Below are 23,464 nucleotides of genomic sequence, written 5' to 3'. Positions count from 1 at the left end.
GAAATGCTGCTGTTAGTAACGCATATATGATTTGTCATGAGAAATTGATTTCGCCTCGGTATTAGAGCGGTATGATTGGCGACACTGCGATTGGATCAACTATATAGCAAAAGAAATCTAGCGCCATTTTGTGACCTTAATCCATCTTAGAAACATTATTTTTGCTTGGTCAAGCTATACCTAACTACACAGCGTCCGATCTCGAACGATCTAGCCTATCGTTCTCAACCTTATCATCGTTCTCTACTTGCCTCTCTCATCCCCGCTTAGCTCAATCCTCGACAGGTGTGTCGGGACTGGATTAACGTTCGATACGATGGCCGTTTTACTTGATTCTCGAATCGAGAAGGCATTTAAGCGGAGCTAACCACACCATGTGTGCCAATTTCGTCGATATGGTCCCAGAATCCCTTATTGCTTTTAATCGGCCACGGGAACGAACGATATGTAATTTTAGGAAACGGGAGACTCACCTAGATGGGCTGGGAACGATCGAGAAGTGGAGCTTATCCATGCACTGAACTTGAACAAAGTTTTCGAGAATAGTAGGTTGCTGGTCGCCTTGGTTGTTCCACTGTATTTACGCGTTTCACGAAAACACTCGAGATTCCGCGTTCCTTGTTCGGAACACCGGTAGGTTAGGTTTGATCTATAAAGAGGGGACAGTGACGAGACCGATTAACGAGTCTCGCGAGTTTTTGTCGATACGAAACGCGTCGCGAACTAAACGATTTATTATGAAGATAATGGAAGGTCACGTGTGTTTACGTATTTTCGTTCATGATGCGTTAATGAACGTCGTCACTGAAAAAGATACGATACCAGTTTGGCGTAACCGCGTTGCACTTGGTTTAAAAATGAACTGAAATTTGGTAGTTGAAATCGTGGGAACAGCGTTACCAACTTATGCGACAGTTGCGGTGTAATAGCAACAATGATACCAACTTAAATCCATAACTTTTGGGAACCGTTCGAGCACTTTAAGGCATTTACCGTTTAATAAATCTTTTAGTAGCGTTTAACAACGTTCCTTTAAATATTTTACACATTTATGAGATATTATAATGCACGAGACAGGGGACAAGAAGTGATTTATATTATTGTTCGATATCTTTATTCAGATGAATCTGTGGACGTGTCTGAATCCGTGTCTTGAGGTTTTGGTTTTGGAGCTACTCGCAAGTGTTTCATTTCCTCAGGTCGGAGGTAAGCATAATTTTTCTGCTCGTATATTTTTTCAATATCTTCTTTCTTCAAAGCTGGAACAAGCAACGAACAATGATAGTTAAATATTTGTTACAAGTATTTGTCTTTATTCCTACATACATAATAATCCTTTGTTTCTCTGTGTACGAACATCTGTCTCTTCGACCGGACTCTCACTCTTTTTTAAAGTGACGACTTTAGGACTTTGGACCAACTTGCTGACGTCTGCGCATAGCCAGAATAAAATATTTTTTAATTGTCCTATATATTTCATTTTGTCGATCTCAAATCGAATATAGAAATACGCATACGTTTTTTTTCGTAACTGTTAGGAATGCGAGGCCCATGAGGAATATTAACATCCGGTTGAATGGTATGAACGTGCGCAGACTCTTTGCTCTGTTTACCACGTTTTTTAGCAGTTTCCTCTTCATTGACATCAATGTCCGCCTCGCCAGATTCAACTTCAACCAAAGAGGATCCATCGTTAGAAGGAGTCGTTGGATTCGATAGAACTACCGAGTCTAATGGATTCGGTGGTTTTTCACTGGGTGGATTGTTTGATTTTGTAGGTTCTGTTCGAAACAGATGACTTCTTTTATAGGAAAGGAAATAAACATTTGTAATAATCTGTTGCAATTTTGAGTATAATCGTTTTAATCGATTCAAGCGTGTATTTTAAATACGGTCGCCTAGCCTTTTGAATCGAGTTTTAGAGTTGTTATTATCTAAGGCTTTCGAGTGTAAAATCACCGGTTAACCGTTTACCGTGTGCGTAAAGTTGATGATCACTGATTACACAGATGATAACGATAAAGGTGTAATTTTCAACTTTAAGGTAGCTGAGAAGTCGGTAAAATATTATAGAACGATATTCTTGAAAACAAATCCACCTGGAATAATATCCAGAAGCTTCGGAAGGTATGAACTACAATCAACGAGTATAAATATTCTTCGTAATGCAGAAAATCCTGTAATTTCATTATTTGTGGATTTATTTTATAACGTATATTTAACCAATCACCTTTTTACAAAGTAATTGTTTACAGAACTATATAACCACCGCAGAAAATTGCCATTTTCTTTGGAGCAACAATAAAACGAAACTCTTAACGATTATTATTTATCCAGTTCTCTCGTGATCCCATCTCTACGAGCTAGTCGTTTCGCAAAAAAGAAATCCCTTAGAAACTCGAATTTATCCCTCGACTATGTAGTTGGAAACTTTATTCCTCGGAATTCTTATTTATCGACGAGCTGCATAGAGAACGCGTTATTAATCGTTGATCGGTAGCGTTTGTTAGACCCGATCACAAGATGCTCAGCGCTAATGCATCGCAAATACCGCGATCGTCCGGCTAATTACGATCGGGCCTGGTCGACGAGGATCATTTACGCTAGGCGTAGGTTGCCGCAAGAAATCGCGTAATGATCGGTTACATCGACCTGGACACAGTATTACTCAGGTATTAACCGATCCGTGTATCACTACGCGGCTAATTATCACGATCTACCAAGGTATCGGCTCTGCTGTCCGTTCACTTTGTATCACAACTTTATTACTCGCAAGACCGCTTTCTCGAGCTTCGTGATCGCGAACAGGAACAAAAGAAGACTCGCTATCATGGAGCGAAGCTTCGATCCGCTGGTAACACTCACCAGGAAGTGGCGATGGTTCTTCGTGACGAGTCTGTCGGTAATATCTTCGAGATGCATCGTTGTTCCATCGATGAACGTTTTATTTCGGTCGTGGACAGTTGATCGTAAGGTTTCTTTTCTAATTTTATGATATATCGTTGCCAATTAAATATTAGCTGTCCTAAATAGTAATGTGATTTTGTCCTCGGATGAGTCTAGGATCCAGATATCGACGATGAATCACTGATATCAAATCGAAATTTGAATAAAGGAGACACTGGCGAACAGATTATTTGCATCAACTTTTGTTTTATCAACGTTTATTCTTATTCCAGTATGTTATGGACAATATTGAACATCAGTTTTCTCATAGTTTATATTATAGTCGTGATAAAATATCTACCAAATATTACAAACATCTTGGACACGAAGAAGTTTAATTCACAATATCAATTAACGCCTGAATTCACGAAGCCCAAATATTCTTATGCTGTTTGTTTCACCTTTTCGAGGATTAGTTTAGCTATGAACATTTTTATACCATTTTCCTCGAACGCGAGAGTCCTGCGACATTTTTCGAACAGGTTGCTGAGTGTCGATTCGTGTGCCAGTGTTTGAGTTAATCGGAGGGTTCAAAATCTCTTCGGTTTCCGTGGTTTTTTGAGGACCGATATGAAGTTGCTCGGACATACGCCATTTATTGAAGTGTTCTCGACTGTATGGGTAGGGATCACCGGGTACCTTTATATAATTGTTGTCCGTAACATATTGGCTTGTGTTTTCCATTTGTCCCGAGCTCTTAACGAACAATTCTTTATTGTCGTCCATTTGTTGTTGTTCGTCTCTTACGGACTCTTCGTTGCGTCCGGAAGATTGCCTTTCTGAAAGAAATATTTACGAATCAGAAATTAATGTTATTATTTTAAAATAATTAACAAAAAAATCAAAGGTAGAAGTTGAGATTTAAGTAGCACATAATATTCGAAGAACTAAATTAATATCGGAAAAATATGAAAAAAGATTGCATTACCTGTTGCCGGTTCCAACGACATGGATTCGTAGCCAGGATAATAGTCGTCTCCGTACGAATTGGAGTAGTCTAAGTTGGACTGATAATTATCTGCCTGTGCATTTATGTATTCATCGGTCTCGTATTTCCTCGAATCCCTCCGAGAAGACGTAAACACTGAATTTTCACGTGCAACTTGATTCTCCGCTTGCGATCGACTGAAAGAAACGTCGATTTCTTTTTCGCCCATTGTATTTAAATTGTTCGTAAAATTCGTGCCTGCGTCTGGTTGTTCCTGCGGCTCAAAATTCCCTCTTTCTTGTTGCTGTTCCTGAGCCGTATTGTTCTCGTTCCACGATGCATTTTCTGCGTTCGTGACATTTTCCTCCATGCTTTGACTCTTCATGAGGTTACTCTGTTCACCACCTTCAGTCTGTTCGCGATTAACTCTTCTCGATTCTTCCGAAACGCTTTGCTCGAAATTTCCCCAACCACCTCCGGTATTCGTCGAAAAATTCAAAGTTCCTAAGTTCACATCGTTATCCAACGAATCTAGAACACTCAAGGGTCTGTGGAATTTTAATTTTTCGTTATTGTATCTTTTCGAGAAACAAAATGTCTCGGTATGCAATTTCTTGATATCCAGTTTCTGAACGTCGGTAGGGCTGCTGACTTTTTTTGCGTTCATATTAGGTTTCATTTCTCTGGCGTACTCCGGATCTTCTTCCTCTGCTGTGGCCTCGTCGCTGGTAGTTGGTATTGCTTGCACATCCAGTTTCGGCTCAGGAGGCTCCGGTCTGATCGACAGCGTTTCTGTACGTCTGGGATTTTCTGAATCGATAAAGCCCTCATTGGAAGGGTCCAGAGGCACTTTGGATTTTAGAACGAGATCCTTCCATGCGTTGATCTCTACGTCGAAGTTGGCGTTACTAGGAATGTTGTAATCCTCGTCGACGTTAGTTTCCTTCATCACGATCGGGGACATTTTCAGTATCTTCTTCACGGACTCTATGCCCGCTACTTCTTTAGGTAATTCATTCGAAACATTCGTGGCGTTCGTTTCCGAAGATTTATCCGATTTTTCGCTAGATAATTCGACAGCTGCTTCATTCTTCTTATCAGTATCTTTCGCAGAGTTCATCGTCAGCTGCAAGTTTCTCATTGTGTGGATGGCGTTCACGTCGTAGGTGGAAGAAACTTGATCACTCGAGCAATTCGAGTCTCCAACGAAGGAATTCACGTTCTCCATTTGATGCAAACGGTTGCTCAAATTTTGTTTCGATTCCAACTGCCGACTCGTGTCCACCTCCTCGGCGAGACTGGTACCCCATTGAAAGTTCACGTCCATGTTATCGTGCAGATTGCTCGTAGCATCCGCGGTAGCTTCGTTGCGACAGTTTTTCGAGAACCCACCCTCCATACGTATCACTGGCATCTTCTTTTTCTTATCCTTCTTCTCGTCCTTTTTGTCCCGTTTCACAGGCATGTTAGGCTCTCTAATGGGTGGGTTCGTGTTCCTGGGAGCGCAGCTTACGATCGTCCGGACTGGACGATTCAGGAGATCGGTCAGAGTTAGAAGACCGTGACGCGCGAGTGGCGATTGACGATCCCGTTTTGGATTTGTATGATCGGTAACACTGTTTTCCATTAACATCCTTGTCGATATAGAATCAGAATCTTCGTCTTTATCCGTTCCTTTATCATGTTTTGAACCCGTGGTCGTATTATTCTCGTCGATATCCATTTGATATCCAACGACCTCTGTCAAAAAATTCTCGCGTAGTTCTGAATTTTCATACGGCTCTTCGACAGCATCGATCTCTTGATCGTCCTTATCCTCGAGTTTGAAATTAATTACCGTTTGTTTAACCTTCAAATACTCGGGCAATGATCCTATTTCGTCGATCCTATAGTCTACAAAGCGTTACATTAGCGCTGAGATCGCAACTATCGATTCAAATAGGACAGGTGAATTTGAGGATATCCGACAAGTAATTTGATTTGATCGTTGGGTAGTGTTAGAGTGATACGTTGAGACTTAATTGATAGAAAACTTAATCTGTTACCTGGTTTGAGGAAATCCTTTAGCCAAGAGAACATTCCATCTGCTTTTCTTGCATCTTTCTCTTCGGCATATTTGATCGATACTGCACGTATGAAGTTTATTTTAGCTTTAGAAAATGTACAAAATTGCGCTATTATATCAGACACAATTGTACGAATTATTTTATTGTATAAATCTAACGTTCTAAATTTTATTGACTTTGTCGACGAAGAAACGGCACGGTTAACAGGTTAACTACACATCAACACGAAAATTAAGACTAATGTCAGTGTACGATAGAATAAAATGTAACATATAACGAATATAAATATAATCATATTCAAGATGACTTGCCTACGGTCAGATTTCTTTTGAAAAGGGGGACGAAGAACCCTCGAAACAGTTCGACAGAGCTGAGATGTCCTCGCAGCATGATGCTTCCTAAAGTCAGCAAAAGTCTACGCGATTACGGTTACTGGATGAATTTTGTGGATAAGCCGGATGTTATTGAACTTCCGAAACTTCCCGGAATTTCCAGAAATCTCTGTTCTTGATTGGTTTTTACCGTGGCTTATTGATAGGTTCGCTAGACTGTCTGCTTTTCCGATTTCGCTTCTTTGCTTTTCGCTAACTTCGATTAACAAATGAGAGCGTGTACGATATTGCATCGATTTCCATAGTTTCATTCGATGAAATGCCTCGAATCTCACACAAAGATTATCTGATTGCAGAATCTCTCCCTAAGTATTTAAGAACAGTTACTGAACATAGTTAACGTAATTAACATTTAATGTGTTTTAATAGTTAGAAACTTCTATATATATGTTATATATTTATTTATTTAAGATGTATTTTACTATTTCAGTTTGTTACGTTGTATTGAGCATTGTGTGCGATATTCGTACGAAAACAGAACGTTGTAATCCTATCAGGAAACCACTAAAGATATATAGTTAGAAATCTGTAAAAAGCTTAGATGAGGTACAGGCTCCCTAATAGTCTCCCTATTTTTTCCACAATTACAAATAACGAGATTAAACTTTCTACTCAGAACGAAACTCCTATAGAAATCGACGAGTCGCCTAATGAATAAACTAAATTTCATGAACAGCAAGTAGTATCGGGTAACCATTGCACGAAAGGTAAAGAAGAAATCTTAGCCAAGTTCTAAGTAGTTCTAGCCGTAACTTTCGCCGCAGAAAGTTGGCAACGAGACATAATTATTCCGGGTAAATCAACCCTGGCGAGTTACATCGACTCATCGAAGCCGCAGCCCGGAGTCTGGTTAATCATTGCCAAAACTTTCCTCCCCATGAGACCAAAGACCCTCTCGCACGCTTAATGCCATAATGGACAATTCTCTTTCTCTTTTCGATTGCCCTCCTATTGATCCAAAACCACTAAACTCGCATGCTGCGCGTTAGGTTCGTTGCTCGCAGATTGTCCCAATTTTTGACCCCAATGTTGCCTCTCACAGGAACGCTCGTGCAAGAGCAAAATGTCCCTTTTAACAATCGTAGACTCTCGCTTTATTTCTCCAGAGAATCTGCAGTTTCGTCACATTCGTAACATTTTTTAACGCCATAATCGCTTTGTTACTATCGTTCTTCGACTTAAAATGGGGAGAAATGAAAAGACCTGCTAAGATTTCCGATATTTCCTTTTCGTCATTAGGCAATTCGAAGACCAAAAGGCAAGAGGAAATTCCTCCGGAAAAAAGATTACACGCGAAATGAATCGGCGCATCGGTGCCACTCCCGAGGAAAAATAAATGTCTTACGTGTTATCAGATCTCCCGGCGGAGATCCGTACGGTTGTTCGTGATGTCGCATGCGAATGGCCATGGCGATTCGGCCCACGTACCGGCGCTAACCGTTAATAAAAGCTTAAAGGACATTATCGTAAGCATTGGTCGGGACATTAAAAAGCGCACGTGCCTTTAACGGTAGGCCGTCGATGCAATTTTAAACAGCTATTTCCGGCCACCGACACCTATCGTTCACGGTGACACATGTCCCCGGCGCTGTAACACAAATCCAAGGGATACGCCCGGCTGAATACCAATTGCGAAGGAACCACGCCAAAGGGTGAAACTTCTGTCCGGGGACTTGTTCTTTGCCCAATCAAAACAAATATTCCACGTCCTGCAATAATATCAATCCAGCTTATTATTCCCTCGGTCTTTCTATTTCCAGATGGACTAGCCTTTTCAACGCGACTTGTGTCTACAAACTTTTGCCAAATCCGAGTCCACTTTTTATTAATTTCTTAATTTCGTTACATAAACATTATCAATGTACATCTTCGTTATACACCCTGAACCACGACTGAAACTTAATCTACTGAAAATAATTCTGTAAAAATCAGTATTCCAAATCGATCTAAAAGTTTCAGTTCTATCAAAAATTCGGGTCACGATGTAATTAATCACGGTACCTATACATGACACGCAAGGGCATATCCGGGGCCACTTTGAAGCATCGTAACCGATAGCATTCGCGACGTGCCATCATTCCCGCGCTGGAATAGCGGTTATTTTTTCACGGGGCAAAACGGCGCGAGACAGACTGAAAGACGTACGGCAACGAAGGGAGGGACATTAGCCATAAATTCGTGGGTCCCCAGTGGCGAATAGCGGAGGAGCCAGCGTGCCAATTGTATAAATTGGCTATGACAAACTTATCGTCCCGCAGGCATGCGTGCGTACACGCGCGTCGCAGCTACCCACATGTAAGTCGGCCGGCCTCTCTCGCTCTCTTCCTCGCTCTCTCTTTCTCTCTTTTTCCATTTGCTGGTCCACGGGGTCGATACTTTCACGTCGGACGGAATTCGGTGCAGGTGCGTCACGACGCCGGTTTCCCTCGTGCTCGTTTGAGACATCGTTCCCCGGAGGTCTAGCGGAGAGAACGTGACGTTCCACCTCTGACCGCGCACGTACGCGCCGCTTTTGTCCCGCGAATCGTCGCGTACGACCTTTCCGCCTCGTGTAAATCGCTCCACCACCACGGCCTCTAACCATTTCTCCGTGTCGATTCGAGGTTAATGTTGCTCCATTGCGGTGAAAATATGGGAGAGCTGATCGTTAAGATTAGAATCCTCGGAATTTTCATTCTACTCGCGATTTTACGAGATGTGAATGCGAGGTGTGCGACTAGTGTCGATTCACGCTGATTGTTACTTTGTCGATTGTAAACGAAAGCGTCGTTTCGAAGGAAACGATACGAAGTCTATTTCGCTAAGCTTTCACCTTTTTCTGTTTATCGTATTGCAATAATGTACAAGATATCGAATCACGCGTACAATATTGCAATAAATCGAAATATTTGCTATAAACTATATCATTCTTGAAACCGTAATATTTTAATTTCGTAAATGTTGATTTTGAAATGATTTGGTCCGTTTATACGATCCAATATTATTGTATTTAAATACGTTAATTAGGTCCGCAAAAGCGATAAGAAGTCAAAGAATCGTTCGATCGGTAGGGCGTATCGGAACGCGCGATCAGTAATTAATCAACCTAAGTAAATTAATTTGTCTGAATAAAATAACATTGGTTCGCACAAACATACATATCCCAGTAATTAATATTAAAACCAACATTTACAAAACTCCGATAAATTGTTACCTACGCGTACCAAATGAATTCTTTACACTTAAACTCTAGCTATTTATCCCCATTTTTGTATCTCAACTAAAGATTACCCGACTAAAACGATTTTTAAAGAGAAATACTTTAAAGACGTATCGATACACCCTCTTCGCCAACCCCAAAACGTCCAAAACCCTCCTTTCCATCAAACTTTAAACACTTACGTAGCGCAAAATTAAACAACCAACCTACTAATCCACTCGAAAACAATTAAGTTACTTAAACAGATAGTTGTCGTCAGTTCTTAGATCGGAATCACGACGATTAATCCCAGGTCTGTCGTCGACGATCGTTTAAGTCGGCGAACGATTTACACCGGAGCTGCGCTCGGAGCGTGTCGGGGGAACAAGGGTGAGTTTACATTCAGGGGGTAGCTCGTGGGGGTGAAACCGCTCGTTTATCAGTAACCGACTCTAGTGAAAGCGACACCATGCCTGTACGCCGCACGAATAACAATCCCCGTGCCACCCTACCGGTCCCGATGCGAAAAGTATTGGCCGTACGACCCTGGCTAACCCTCCGTCTATCCCTGGACATTATTTACACAGCTACTCGGTGCTTTTTTTATTTTCAATTCACTTAGAAGCCAACGAGGAATTTCCTGGGTTTTAAAGGGGTCTACCAGGCCTCGAAATCAAGCCCAGGAACCGCGAACTCGAGACGTCGCTCCTGATTTCGTTCGATCTGCCAGCGTGCTCGAAAGGACAAGTTTTTCAGTTCTTTCTATTCCGTGTGGAAGCAGCAGTCGAATACGGAAATGGGGTAATAGTAGTTTCGTGTATATTAGATAAATCGGCGAGTTGAGAATGGATATTATACTTGCGAAAAAATAAATTGACCTAATTGAAATTGATTTTCCTTCGTTGACATCCTTTTCTGTCATTATAAATCTTTCAGATTAAGAGATGACTACTTACTCATCCAAGAGGTATCGTACAGTGAGCAACGAGCTAGTTAAAGCCGTCGCGTTCTTTTCATCGTGCAAATCTCCTCTGAAAACCTAAGTCAACCTATCTTGTCGGAGAATTAATCCGTAGCGATTTCAAATGCGATCGTTGTATCGGTCGAACGGAGAAAATTGATTGGCGCGAGGCGTTTCGGATCTCGTGGACGGGTGGCTGCGTCAAACTCGAGGCCAGCTTCTTGTCGACCCATTTTGCAAGTGTCGTCGTGGCGGCGGCCTAATTTGTCAGTTGTCGAGTTAGCGTCCTCCGGGGGATTCCCCTTTTCCGTGCGCCTGCCCCATCGGGACGGTAATCAACCGGTGAATATCTAAACTGCAGCTTCGAAACTCGGCTCCCTCATCCCTGGATTCTCCAGTCCACCCCCTTCGTTCTCTCATTTATAAAGAACAGACTATTCCGGGACAGGAGGTGCGATTGATCCACCCCTGAACCCGTGTGCCGCGTCCTCCTCGCTGCCTCTATTCCCACGTCGGCCCTCGCAGCCGCTCTATTATTCCGTTCTTTCGACGGAAACCGGGACGGGGATTCGACGAACTGTGACTGACTCGCGCAACCGGGGTTATTTAAAGGTTCCATGTGAATAGAGGTATATTTGTGATTGGGTACGCTACTGAGCGCTTTGGATTATGGGGCCAATTTTCCAGATTAATTTATATCGTTCAAATTGCGTTAGATCAAACGCTGCATTTCTTTAATTTGTATTCTATTAATTGTTACCAGTTGTATTTATATAAAAACACCTACCTTACACGTAGAATTATAAGAAAGAAATGGTTCTGTACCTTAAGCTTATATCTATATTTAATTAACTGTAAATGCTGCGTACACAGCACGCGCCTCGTACAATCGCATTACGCGATCGTTTCTCGGCAGAGACGGCCGTAGCGAATGGATTAAAGAAAGCAATCTTCAAAGCGAGCAAGAGTAAGTATTAATACAATAACTCTCTCCGAAAGAAAAAAAAGAGAGAGGGAAAAGAAAAGAGAAATCTCGCCTTAAGAAGCACACAAGGCTTAAACAACAGAAAAGTGGCAGCTAATGTTCCGCAACGTGGCAGGTGGATTCCCTTCATGCTTGTCACGAGATTCTCTCTGTCTCTGTTTTTCTCTGTTCCTCGTGGTGTTCGCGTAGCGGATTTCAGGGCTTTGTAGTCATCCATTTTCAAGCTCACCCCCTTGCATTATTTAAATAAACAAGAGGCCGGGGTCGGGGTAGATTGGCTGGCGTCTCTCTTCTTGCGTCGAGCGGCTTCAGTGACGAACAATTATCCCCTCCCCGCGATTTTAGGGAACGAGAACGAGACAAAGTGACAGGCTAAGGGGGTGCTGACACAGTGCCCGCGCCTTCTAATGAATTTTAAATTGCCCCGCATTCATAACGCAACCCCGTTGACAGTCGGGATGAACCGGAGATGACAAAGTAAAACGGTCGACTTAATATTTCCGGGCAAGAACCGTAAACAGCCGAGACGCGGAATTCGCGAGAATTATTAGGATTTTGGAATTCCCTGCGATCGTGATGCGTAACACTTTGTTCGTACGTATTTATAGGTACTTTGTAATTTAAAAGTATCCGCTCCGAGTGCTAGAATTTTAGAACGTTAAGAATTTCGAAGGAATTTAAAATTCTAAGAAGAAGATTGGAAACGGAGGATCTCGATAAAATTTAGAAGATCAAAGGTATCCGCTGTTATTAATTCAGGAATCAATGAACTTGAGCGAGATTTGAAAAATTAATTCCGAAGGAAAATAGATCGTGTTTTCTACAAAGTTTCTCAGTTACGAAGGCACTTTGCGTGGACAGCTTAACATTCTTCCATCAAGGCGTCGACTGGATGGCGGCATCATTTTTCAAACGGAAACATAAATTTCTCGAAGCGTGTTTGGGTCGAGCTTGAAAAACTTGTGAACGGTTTATTGTTCCACGTATAGGGTGAGTCACTTCGGACGAGCCACTCGAGCAATCCGTTTGCTTTCCAGCGTTGCAAACAATTGTACGAAGAATCAAAAGTATGTGTATTTATCTAAATTTTTATGCACTGTTCCAAGTGTATTCTGTCCATTTTTACACAGTGAAATCACGGACGTGGACAATCTATACTTATCGGTATATTACCCCAGGACAAATGCCAAAATTAGTCCAATCTCGCAGTCTTCCAACAACGAGAATCCCGTGCCGGATCATCGTCAGGAAGCAGCGAAATAAAATCTTTTCGAAATAATTGAACGAAATGATCGGTTCGCGTTCGAACGCGGTCTAAAACCGTGAAAACGGATCGGTTTGACGCGTGTAATCTTGTCGGACGATTCCGAACGCAGAACGGCCAATTATCTGTGCGTGCGCGATCCGTGGCGATCGTGGATTAAAGCGTATCATCGACGGCGTTACAGTTATTTAATGCGGACAGCAGCGGTCGTTGCGAGCGATTTACATGCGTGTAAATTATCGTTCGGGGCACAGACCGGTCCTACTTACTACATTGTGCGACTCTTTGGCCTCTTTAATCCGCCACCGAACGTCCAACTACCGGATATTAATTTTTTTGCAGATGAATTTAAAATTCACATCACGTACTGACCGGAGCCCGGAAGTTTCCATTCACCGCGCCGAGGGTGGCCTTTTTCGGCCATGGGAATTATTAATTTTCGTGCAAGCAATGGATAGTTTGTTTCCTGTGAAGCAAACATGTTGGAATCTTATCAAAGGGCCGAAGAATAGATTTTTAACAAGAAGTTCCTAACGAAGATTCGAATCCTGAAATACGAAACGATAGGTTTAGTCCAGGTAATTCGACGTCAATTTTTCGAACAAATTTGACTCTTCGATTAACGTGGCATGAAATTTCTGCTGCGAGCTACAGTTCTACTATAGTACCAACACGCTCGAGTTCCTTGAAATCTTTAAATGTCTAACAAAACTCGCTTTAACATTGAAGTGGCTTCCCAGAAACAGACGATCTACTTCGCAAGTTGATTTCCAAAAATCAGATATAAATTATCATAGTGTCGTCTAATGCCTCTGAAAAAGAAATCTCATAAAATTCTAAGGTTCGGCCGAATCAGCGCATAAGCGTTTAAGAAGTTGCCGAAACTCAATCCAAACGCCACCTATCTGCCGATTCGAAAGCTCGAAAAGCTCGGAAAATACTCGAGCGAATCGCCGCGCGACGTGACGCGGCAGCAGCTGGAAATACGTCCGAGTAATCATCGCTCGAGATGTCGGCAGCCATTCGGAAACCCGCATTCTCCCCCAAAAATACTTGACCACAGCTCCTCTCCTCCGAAGAACCGAGGATAAAGAGAGAGAGAGAGAGAGAGAGGGAGTTAACATTACGGCGTACCATGAATTGCTGGCTGGTACCGGTGCATCGAATTGCCGCCGCCTGACGTGCATAAACCGCGAACAATTCGCGTTGTGCAACACAACCGTGAAGATGCTAGCCGGAAGTGGCGTCTTGGGAGCAGTCGCGTACGATCCGGCGGCCAATTGCCGGCTGGAATTCCAGAGAATCCGGGCCGAGCCGTGTTTATTGTTCGGACCGATTGGTCGGGCTCTGCTTGACGCAAGAAAACACGAGACAGGTAAGGTAACACGAAGCACAGTGGCGGAGAACAGCGCGAAAATAGACCGGCGTCTGGCCAACGTCCTCCGGCTGTCCGATAAACACGCCACTCGAGCCGCCGCGAAAAACGCGCTATCGCCCGCTGCTTTCATCTCCGAGTCTTAGGACCTTGCTGGTCGGCGCTGGATTTGGGTGTTCTACTTAGTTGAACGTGGTTTGAAAAGTTATCGTCAGTCGTTTAGATATGGGCCTTTGCGATTGTGCGATTCGACGGTTGAAGGAGCTTCCTTTGAGTCGTTTGGATTAATCGAGCACAAAAGTCGTACAGGGTAATTGCGTTTACGACAAAGAAAGATGGAGTGAACATTTCCGGGGAGATTTTCTTCGAAAGATTTCCTTTTTCCCGTTGTTCTTGTTCCCAGTAAGTAATGTTAAGAAAAATCGGTCTGTCAATGAGAAATTTATCTTAGAAGAAGAGGTTCTTCCGCAGGAAACCTAACTTTTAAATACAAAACGCGCAGTCTCGGAGCATAGTCAGCAACGATACGGTGTTAAATGAAACGAACAGGTGCCGAAAATCGGTAGAAATTCGAGACAGTCGACGGGACGAGTATACCCATCGGGCAAAGTCTCTCGAAGTCAGACGATCGAACTACTTCGAAGCCTGTCTCTGGTGTAGCTCGCAGCCCCGGCGAGCAGAAGGGGGTGGGATGATGAGGTTTGGGGGTGGTTTCCGCAGCGAGTTCCCTGTCTGCGGCCGGATGTTGCGTCAGTGATACAACTGGATGATACTTCGTACCCCGGGGCCATTCCGAGTCTGTAAGTTAGCCACGTACAATTACCATACATCTCGGCTAGCGTTGCCGTTACAATGTTTCGACGAGCGTTACGGATAGATGCGTTCGACCGACGTTTAGACGCAACTTCTCGGTGAAACATGAAAAGAGAGGAGGGAAACGCGCCAGGATGGTTTTGACGAACGTCAGACCAAGTAAAATGCTATCCGTTTAATGTTAGATCTAAATAGACGGACGTTCTATTTTTTCCCTAATACACGCGTTTCTATTTATTCCTGTAATCTGCTAGTATCACGTTATAAAAAGTTGATTATCGCGGATGCATTAGAGCAATTGAAACAAGCGATTCGAGCGTACAGCCATAGAGTGATTCCCGTCTCGGACTTAATTGCTCTACAAACGAGCCGACTACGTTTCCATTCTCCACGAAATCGATACTTCATCCGCAAGTGGGTCACCCCTTCGACCCCTATCAGAATGCACCGTTGCTAAAAGAACCCTTCGTCCTACTAGAAGAGAAGAAAGAAAAAAATCCGAACAAAAATATCACCGTCCCCGATCCCATTGCAAATTAAGAAGAAAGATAAAGAAATAATCCATTCGAAAGATTTCAAGGGAGGGTGAACAAATGCAACCCTTTTGCTGTACGAGCTTATAAATGTCAGCAGAGCCGGTGGATCCGTCACCCTTGACAACTTGCGGTTTTTTTCTCGTGAGTTTTAAGTGGCAGAAGCGAAGACGATGAGGAAGAGGGGGCGAGATTTAAAACAATTACAAGGCATCGAGGCGAAACGGTGGCAGAAGAAGAAGGAGAAGAAGCGGAGGAAAAAGAGGGGAGCTAATCTTGAGGGCGGTTTAATTAAAAGTGGTGCCAACTGACGGGTGGCCATCGATCAACGCCGCCCGCGTCGCCGACTGACGTTTACAATGGCATTCCCGTATTATTCTATGACAGTCCCGGACATAGCTTCGCGGAAACCGGCTTCGCTTTCGTCCGTAATAACTTCTAGTCACGGACCGTCTGTCGCGGATCAAATTTATCATCGAGGACGACTCCTTCTTCGGAGACTACTTAACGACGAGCGACGATTCGCTCGAGCTACCTATTTGCGACGATGCTTCGTTGATATTTCATTTCTTTAAAGGGAGCTTCGAACGTTAGAAATGATAATAATTTGGCGACAAATCTAAATCTTTCGAACGAAAATCGATATTGTCTGCAACAGCTAAATATCCTAAACGCTAAATATCCTAAGGCTTTCTATTTTCTACTCATCGATGTATGCCAATTTTAATAAAATTTCAAGCACAAGTAAACCGAGTTATAGGAAAAATTTGCTATCTTGGAATATTTATCGTTCCACGAGACGATCAATCACGGTCGAATCTCAGAGACGAGGTGGAGGTACGAGGCCGAGTCTTGACAACAAGAGCGTTATCTTGGAATTCCAAATATGTCCGACGAAAGGATCGGGCAAGGACTACGTTCGAGGAGATTCCGCTTGGTATTTCGAAGTCGATCGGTATGTGTCGAGAATGTCCACCGTGTGACGTTCTAACGTCCTGTCACCCTGTCGACCTTTGCGTGCCGAGGCATCCCCCGAGACATTCCTTGGCCAGGGTCTTGGAACGTCCGAGCGTCTTGGAACATTAATTGCGGAAAAAGGCCACTCGTTAAGCTTCGATTCGCCGCCTTCAAGCCGCTCAATGGACACCGAGTTCGTGGGTGGAAACGATAACGTCGACGGAGTAGCTTTCCCGAGTAAAGTGCTCGAATTTAAGGCTACTTCTGCGGTAACAATTTGATTTCGATTGATTTTATTTTCTTCTTTACCTCGCCGTCGTAGATATTTGCCGAGACGAAGTAAAATTGCTGGATTTGTTAACGTTGGAATTCTTTCGTCCAACGATACCGATAAAAGGGATCGAAGTAGACGTTAAAAGAAAAAGAACGCCTTCGTATTTTAGAGAAAGAAAAAGAAATGACGAAGAAGGATAAAGAATACGACGAACGGAATAAGAAGTTTGTTTCGATCGAACAAGAACTCCGAATCAAAGGCCGAATCTCGTTGAAAACAGAGCAGAAGCGGTCGCACACTCGGGTCAAGGTGGATAAGAAGGAATCGCGACTAGGTGGACAGAGCGGCGCGGGGTTAACCAGGGTGGAAAAAGATCATGGGACTTTGCGTGCAGGCCGGTCATCCCTCGTGTAGTTGGAGAATTTATGCTGGTTGTCCCTAGCAGTCCGTTCTAACTAGTCCACTCGCTCACTTACCCACGGACCTAAGGAACTTGGCGTGCTCTTCGTTCGGGGGCGGACCACCCTTGAAATATCGCCTCTCTGCCCTTCGCTCGATTTTATCGGCCTTGGACGCCCATCTTTCGCTCTTTCTTTAGTCTTTTTTTTCTCAACCTGTTCCTCTTACTCTTCTCCTCCTTCCTTCTACTTGTAGTTTTCCCGTTCCTCGGCATCGAGAAGCGCGATCTCGTCGGTGGACGACGAGGAACATTTACATAGCGGCGAACCGTTTTATCGCCGGCAACCTCCATCCCGTTTCTTTTCCAAGGGATCTAGCACGAAGTGGACTCTTGCTCTCGAGATTAGCTTTCGAATTTAGTGGCGAAACTTCGATCGGGACCGGTTGCTTTTCAGGGGCCGGCCGATGTTTTTAACGTGATTGCCTGCTACGGGGGATACTCAACCCTTAAGTTCGTGACTTTTAAGCTCGCCTTTTATCGCCGATTCCCCCTCTGGAGCTCTCTGCCTTTTTTTAGCACAGGATTCGAGTTAATGAAAGCAAATACGTTCGATGCTCGATGAAATCTGCTTGCCGAAAGGTCGGTGTTTTTAATATTATTAGTTTTGCCTCTTATCCGAGTTACTGTAATTTTTGCAATTTGTCTCTGAATTTTTGCTTCAGGCTAACCGAAGCTTCAACGCGATTTGATTTATCTTCATAGTCGAGACAAAGTATCGTTAACAAGTAATATCGTTCGGCGGTTGTAGGTAGCAATAGGAAGGTTGCTACGTCGGCGAAGAAACTAGAATTTGAATTTTCTAGTGGAACGAGGGAGCGAAAGAGGGTGGAATACGGAAAACATAGGAAGTCCGCATGGATTTAGCTAGACGAATTTATGGTCATTCCTGCGAAGCAGATGCAAATCGAGAGACTTTCGAAACTCCATCGCGAGGGCAATAGCTTTTCATTTGACGCGAGTTCTTCTCCAACTTTTTATCTAACTTTCTTCCTCCTCTCTCCTAGATCCCTTTTTTCGCAAGAAAAAGCTTCAACAACTCCAATTGACTACGACGCGCAATAAAATTACTCGAAAATATCGTTTCGTCGCTGTCGTATCGCATCGCCAACTATCTGAATTATGAGAACCACGAGCAAAAAATAATTTCATTGATAAAGAAACATTGACACAGTCGCGTAACGCCGACGAGCCTCTCCCTGTGCACACTTCCGAAACAACAAGGCGTTGCACGAACATCCCATGGCCGATGTTCCATCGTGCGAACACGAATACCGAATAATAGCTGAATTAATCAGAACTTTTATCGCGGCGGTTACAAGGTAACCCGGTTTATACAAGGCGAACGAAGAAGCACGGAATCCCTAGACGGCGAAGAGAATAAACGCGCTGGTATCGCGTGGCCGGTCTAACCGAATAGCTCGTGGAAGCTAGCCCTCGACGGCCAGTCGTTAGACGCGCCCCTCGGCTTAACGAACCGCAAATGCGTTGTTTTAACGACGTCGTTAATATTTAACCAAATATCTGGTGGCGGTGTGTTGCGTGACCCGGGAACGTGCTGCAGCCCGTTTGCACACGATTTACCTAATTCTTCGCAGCCGTGACGAAATTCACGATTATATCAGTTGGATCGTCCTTGCGTTTATATACGGTGGGATGAAATTACTGGCAGGGATGTAAAGGGGTTAAACGGATAATGTTAACAATTAGTGTCCGCTGGTATATTATCTTCGAGCGTCTTTTCGCATCGTGTTTGCGTCTTCTCTTAACTAAAATAAGAAAGTCAAGCAAACTTGGGATTTTTATCCTTTGTACTTAGTTGCAGAATCTTGTGGTCTTCTAATTTCGGATCATAGAAAATTATCGTCTATGAGTACGTTAAAACTGAACAGAGACTGAGAATAAGAAAATATCAAGTACCTCTGCCTATCAGAAAATCTAATTTTAAATCCATATCAATGTCCCCATTAAAAATAGTCCACACGCGTCTCGTACAGACACCACGCGTCTCGCAAAGCGTCCACTTCTCCTAACCGAACCATCGTCCTATCCTCTGCTTGGGATTGATATCGCGACGAAATATGTCACATTTTTGTTAACGAAAAAATCACGTGCAAACGAGGAGAAAGGAGAATTTAGCGTTGAAATACTGAACGCATTTCGAATTTCGAAGAAAAATCGGAGCAAGTTACAGCGACCTAACAAACGTACACACGCATGCACACAGAGAAAGGCGGATACACAGACAGGTTCTTTCCGAAAATCCCTTCGAAGAACAAGAACAAGAGGCAGAAGAAGACGGAATCGAAGCACAAGCAGGCTAAATTGCTTCCGCCAGATCGTGTTGGTCGCGGGAAATTTCCTGAGCAGAGCGTGGCTCTCTCGACTCCCTTAATTGCGCCTATTTATGCCCCTTTGCTTCCGGCCAGCCGAAAAGTACTACGTGACGTGTTTGCAAAGAGAAAACCAGAAGACTGGCCAGATCCAAGAGAGACAGATAGTGTACGGTCCGCTAATACCCTGTATCCTCGATCAACCGCGACACATCGATCTCTCTCCTCGAGCTCGCTTCTCTGTTCTCCGTCTCTCTTTCCTCTTCGGTCGAAGCAACGGTAGCAGCAGCAGCAGTAGCAGCAGCAGCAGCAGCAGTAGTAGTAAGCTTCTGCGTCTCAGAAGCGTATTGATCTTTGGGGGCGCTTTGATCTACCAAAGGGTCTGCCCCCTCGAACGTCCCACCACCCTTTTCCAAGCAGACACTCGTCCCCCGGCGCTCCAGAAGAACGTTCTACGCGAGGATCGGCGGAAAGCACGTTCGACACCTAAGTTTCCCAGTTCTTTTCCTTCCGCCTCTCGAGCCTGTTTGTCGGCGTTGGATATAGGACAGAAGAGGAGTAATTAGAAAAATGAGTTACCTCGAAGCGCTCTAGTTAGAGGAAGCTTGTCAGATACAAAGCCGAGTTGAAGGATGGAATCGCAGGGAGAAATTTTCTACCAAACGGTTGCGATTTTTTATTTTCGAGGTGATCCCGTTACATCTTCGAATTTCCTATGCACGCAGACAAATTGGCGATTTAGAGATCCGTGGATTATGGACGGACTTACTCAATTTTCGACAGAATATCGCTAGTCGGTTTGTACAATTTTATGAAAGAAGTTCTGCGTCGAGGAGAGTGCCACCACCTAATCGATCGGAGAGGAAAATTCGTAGGAGGAAAAATGAAGAGGAAAGTCGTGGGTATTCGGCGATAATTGGCAACCGCAGGGGCAATTGCAGGGGCCTCTGAAAAATGGCGATTCAAAGTAATTTAGCTCGGGCCCGTGGCCCCCTATAGATCACTGGCGCGAATATTTAGGGAGTTAATTGCCGATATATTTTATTAGAATTGCACGAGCAGCTCGGCTGTCTCCATAAATTCCTTTCGCCGGATGTCCCTGCGCTTTAGCTGCGCGCTCGCTCGATCCTCTTCCGCTTTTCTCGTTGCCAGTCCCGTGTTTCTAATTAAACGTTCCGGCATTCGGTCTGCCAAAAACTCGCAACTATGGCGGCAAGAGTGGGGATGGAAGCTATTCGAACGCATTCGTTTTCACGAAATTTGTAATTCATTCGGTCCGAAACTTTTGTCCGTTTAAAGCTGGAGCATAGGGTGAGACGCAAGGGTGGTTGAACCGGTAGACGATCGGTGTTTTGTTACTTTTGGCATGTTGTTGCTAAATTGTGGATAAAGTTACGGCTTACATTAGAACGTGCTCCAGTGTTTCCGATGTTGACGTAAAGTTAATGATTGGTGGAACGTGTGTTGATGATTAGTCCGAAGCTCGTTATTTCTCGATATATCTTTCGTCGGTCGTTTAATCACTGAATTACTCTTTCCAATCTTAACGAAGTAACTAGATCTTAAGTTATAGCATACAGGATACGACTTATTTATTTGTCAGATCGTAGAATGGAAAACCGTGGATGTCTACTTTTTTCAAATATGAAAACCGACATAATTTCTTATTATGTTTACGATCCACCTACCGATCATTCTAACGCTTGTTGGACGATACTTGTAACTATCTCGGTTCAGACAGAAAAATGCGATGCCATTAATTTCGGGGACGAAAATCTCACGAACGAGCGGACACGTCTGTAAAAGACTGCTGCCAGCTGGAAGAGATTCCGTGGCGTGTTCGTGACTAACATTAGTAACTCTTTTCTTCTCGGCTCCTGCCGTCGCTTTTCCTTCTCTTTCACCGTTTGTACGGTCCTTGTTGCTATCGTCCCCTCGTTCGATCTTCACGATCGTGTTCCAAGACTACTCGTGAGCTTAGATCGACAAAGATTACATGGAAATTGTTTATTGGCAGAATTCTTTTTAACGAAACACATTTCGTTTGATTAATTTCAATCGTACAAAACAAATAGCGTGTCACGTAAAACGCGCGAATATTCGTAGATGGGCACTTACAGACGTATTCTTCGATGTGGATACTAATTTGTGTACGCATAATTTTGCCAACTTTTTAACCGTAGCTTGTTAAACTCGGTGGTGCGAAACAGTCTTAGGAAATTGGTTCGTTGCATCGATCAATATAAGATCGTACTCATTTTGTCAACGTCTGGAAAATAGCGCAACCGACTTGGTACGACTCCGTGACGTTACATCTGTCCCGTCGTCGTCGCGGCTCGTGTAATTAAGCTGCACGAGTCTCGACGACACAGCCCCAGGCTCTGCTCTCAAGTTCCCGTTTGTAGTAACTAAATGCGTTTGACAACGGAAGCTCTGTGTCTCCCCTTACCGCTTGTCTTAGCCGTGAGCGATATTTCTGCGGCACCGTGAAGTAGTCGCGGTTATAGCTTCGCGTAAGAACAGCCTGCCGTTAATTTGATCAGTGTCGTGCGATGCGTACGAAGAAATGTCAGCGTGGAGCGAGACCACGTTGGATGGATCGCGGATTTCTGAAACAATAGCGATGGTATAATCGTGTTTGAATAGAATTTAGAAAACGGAGGAATGTGTAGAATCGTCAGCAACGAGATTATTGAAACACGAGTTTACGTTTGAAGCTATTGGTAACTGTTGTGGTAGAGATCTAACTCTTTGTGAATTTACAGTAAAAAAACAAGAAAAAGGACAATGGTTCGAGAAGATGAATCGTCCGAAGCAACTTCTTTTCTAACGAATCTTATGCGTAAAAAATCACTTAAACCACCATCCATGAACTTCTAAAGAGGCGTAGCCTAAGATTTATCATGCTGCAGCTCGTAGAAACGTATAGTTTCTACTTCCCTTGCACGGAAGCGTAAACACAAACACCCTTTTGTTCGCAAACAATGATCGATCAAAGGGTCAATCGTTGACCCGTCGATTGGGATTGTCGTTTAGATTCGCAACTGACCCGATGGAGACTGACACAGCGAGCGAAGGGGTTTCCGAAATCCCCCTGGGAAATTCCTCGGAAATAAAGGAAAAACTGGACAGCTAGCAGACTCGCCCTGTCTACCTTCCACCCTGTCCCGACTAGTTTACCCTTAATATTAATTTAATAACATGGAACGCGAGCAATTGACAGGCAATAACAGGCTGGCAATCAGACGACGTACGCCCGGCTCATTGAGAGAACCCTTTCGCCTCGAAGAAACTCGAAAGAACGTTGTTCCACATTGTGAGAAGGGTTGGAAAGGAAAATTGACGGGGCTGGAGGTTGGCAACCCTTTCACGGATGTCACTCGGGGCACTCAAGATCGTGGTGGTTGTTGTTCTTGTTGATTTCATCGCACGTTCGCGACCCTTCGGGAATCGAGAAGGGGTTGAAGCGACGTAAGCTTCGAAGGCTCCTATTGTTCCTGAAAGAGGCCCATCCGATGGAATTCCGTTAGCACCGGACTCTCGGATCTCGGACGACTGGACACGTAGACGCGTGCAAACAGAAAAACGCGACCAGCACGTTGATTCATCTTTCTACCTTTTGTTAAAATCTGTTGGTTTTCAGCTCACTTACCGGTAAGTGCTCAGCTCGATCGTTAGCTTCCGTGCGAACGATCCTCTGTTTCTTCGCACGATTCGACAAACGATTTCAATTGTTTCGACTTTGATACGGATGAAATGGGAAAGAAGATAACGTATGTGTGTGTTAATGAACGATAATATTAATATCAATAAATACACAAGAGTAATAGAATGCTGGAAATCATCACGCACCGTATTGCTTATCATACAACTAGGGTTACAGGTTAATGCCCCAAAGCGTATCGTCTATAGACGGAATCTGTTATGTGATTTTGTCCCCTTCTAGCTGCCGCTGTAGATACAAGTAAATCAACACACCCTTATACCGAGTATTCATATACA

At 43.7% G+C, this 23,464-nt stretch overlaps 1 protein-coding gene across 1 annotated transcript in view; it reads right to left on the bottom strand.

Moving 5' to 3' along the window:
• Positions 1-842, bottom strand: part of LOC100643692 (girdin) — a 178,112-nt gene extending 177,270 nt beyond the window's left edge. Inside the window, exon 1 of the mRNA XM_003395945.4 lies at positions 474-842. The gene's annotated coding sequence lies outside the window, so the exon portion shown is untranslated. The remainder of the gene's footprint in view (positions 1-473) is intronic.
• Between the last annotated feature and the right edge of the window lie 22,622 nt (positions 843-23,464).

Source organism: Bombus terrestris, chromosome 6 (assembly GCF_910591885.1).
Source record: "Bombus terrestris chromosome 6, iyBomTerr1.2, whole genome shotgun sequence".
Lineage (NCBI taxonomy): Eukaryota > Metazoa > Arthropoda > Insecta > Hymenoptera > Apidae > Bombus > Bombus terrestris.
The sequence above is the reverse complement of the archived record's forward strand: the minus strand, read 5'-3'. Positions and strand labels throughout refer to the sequence as shown.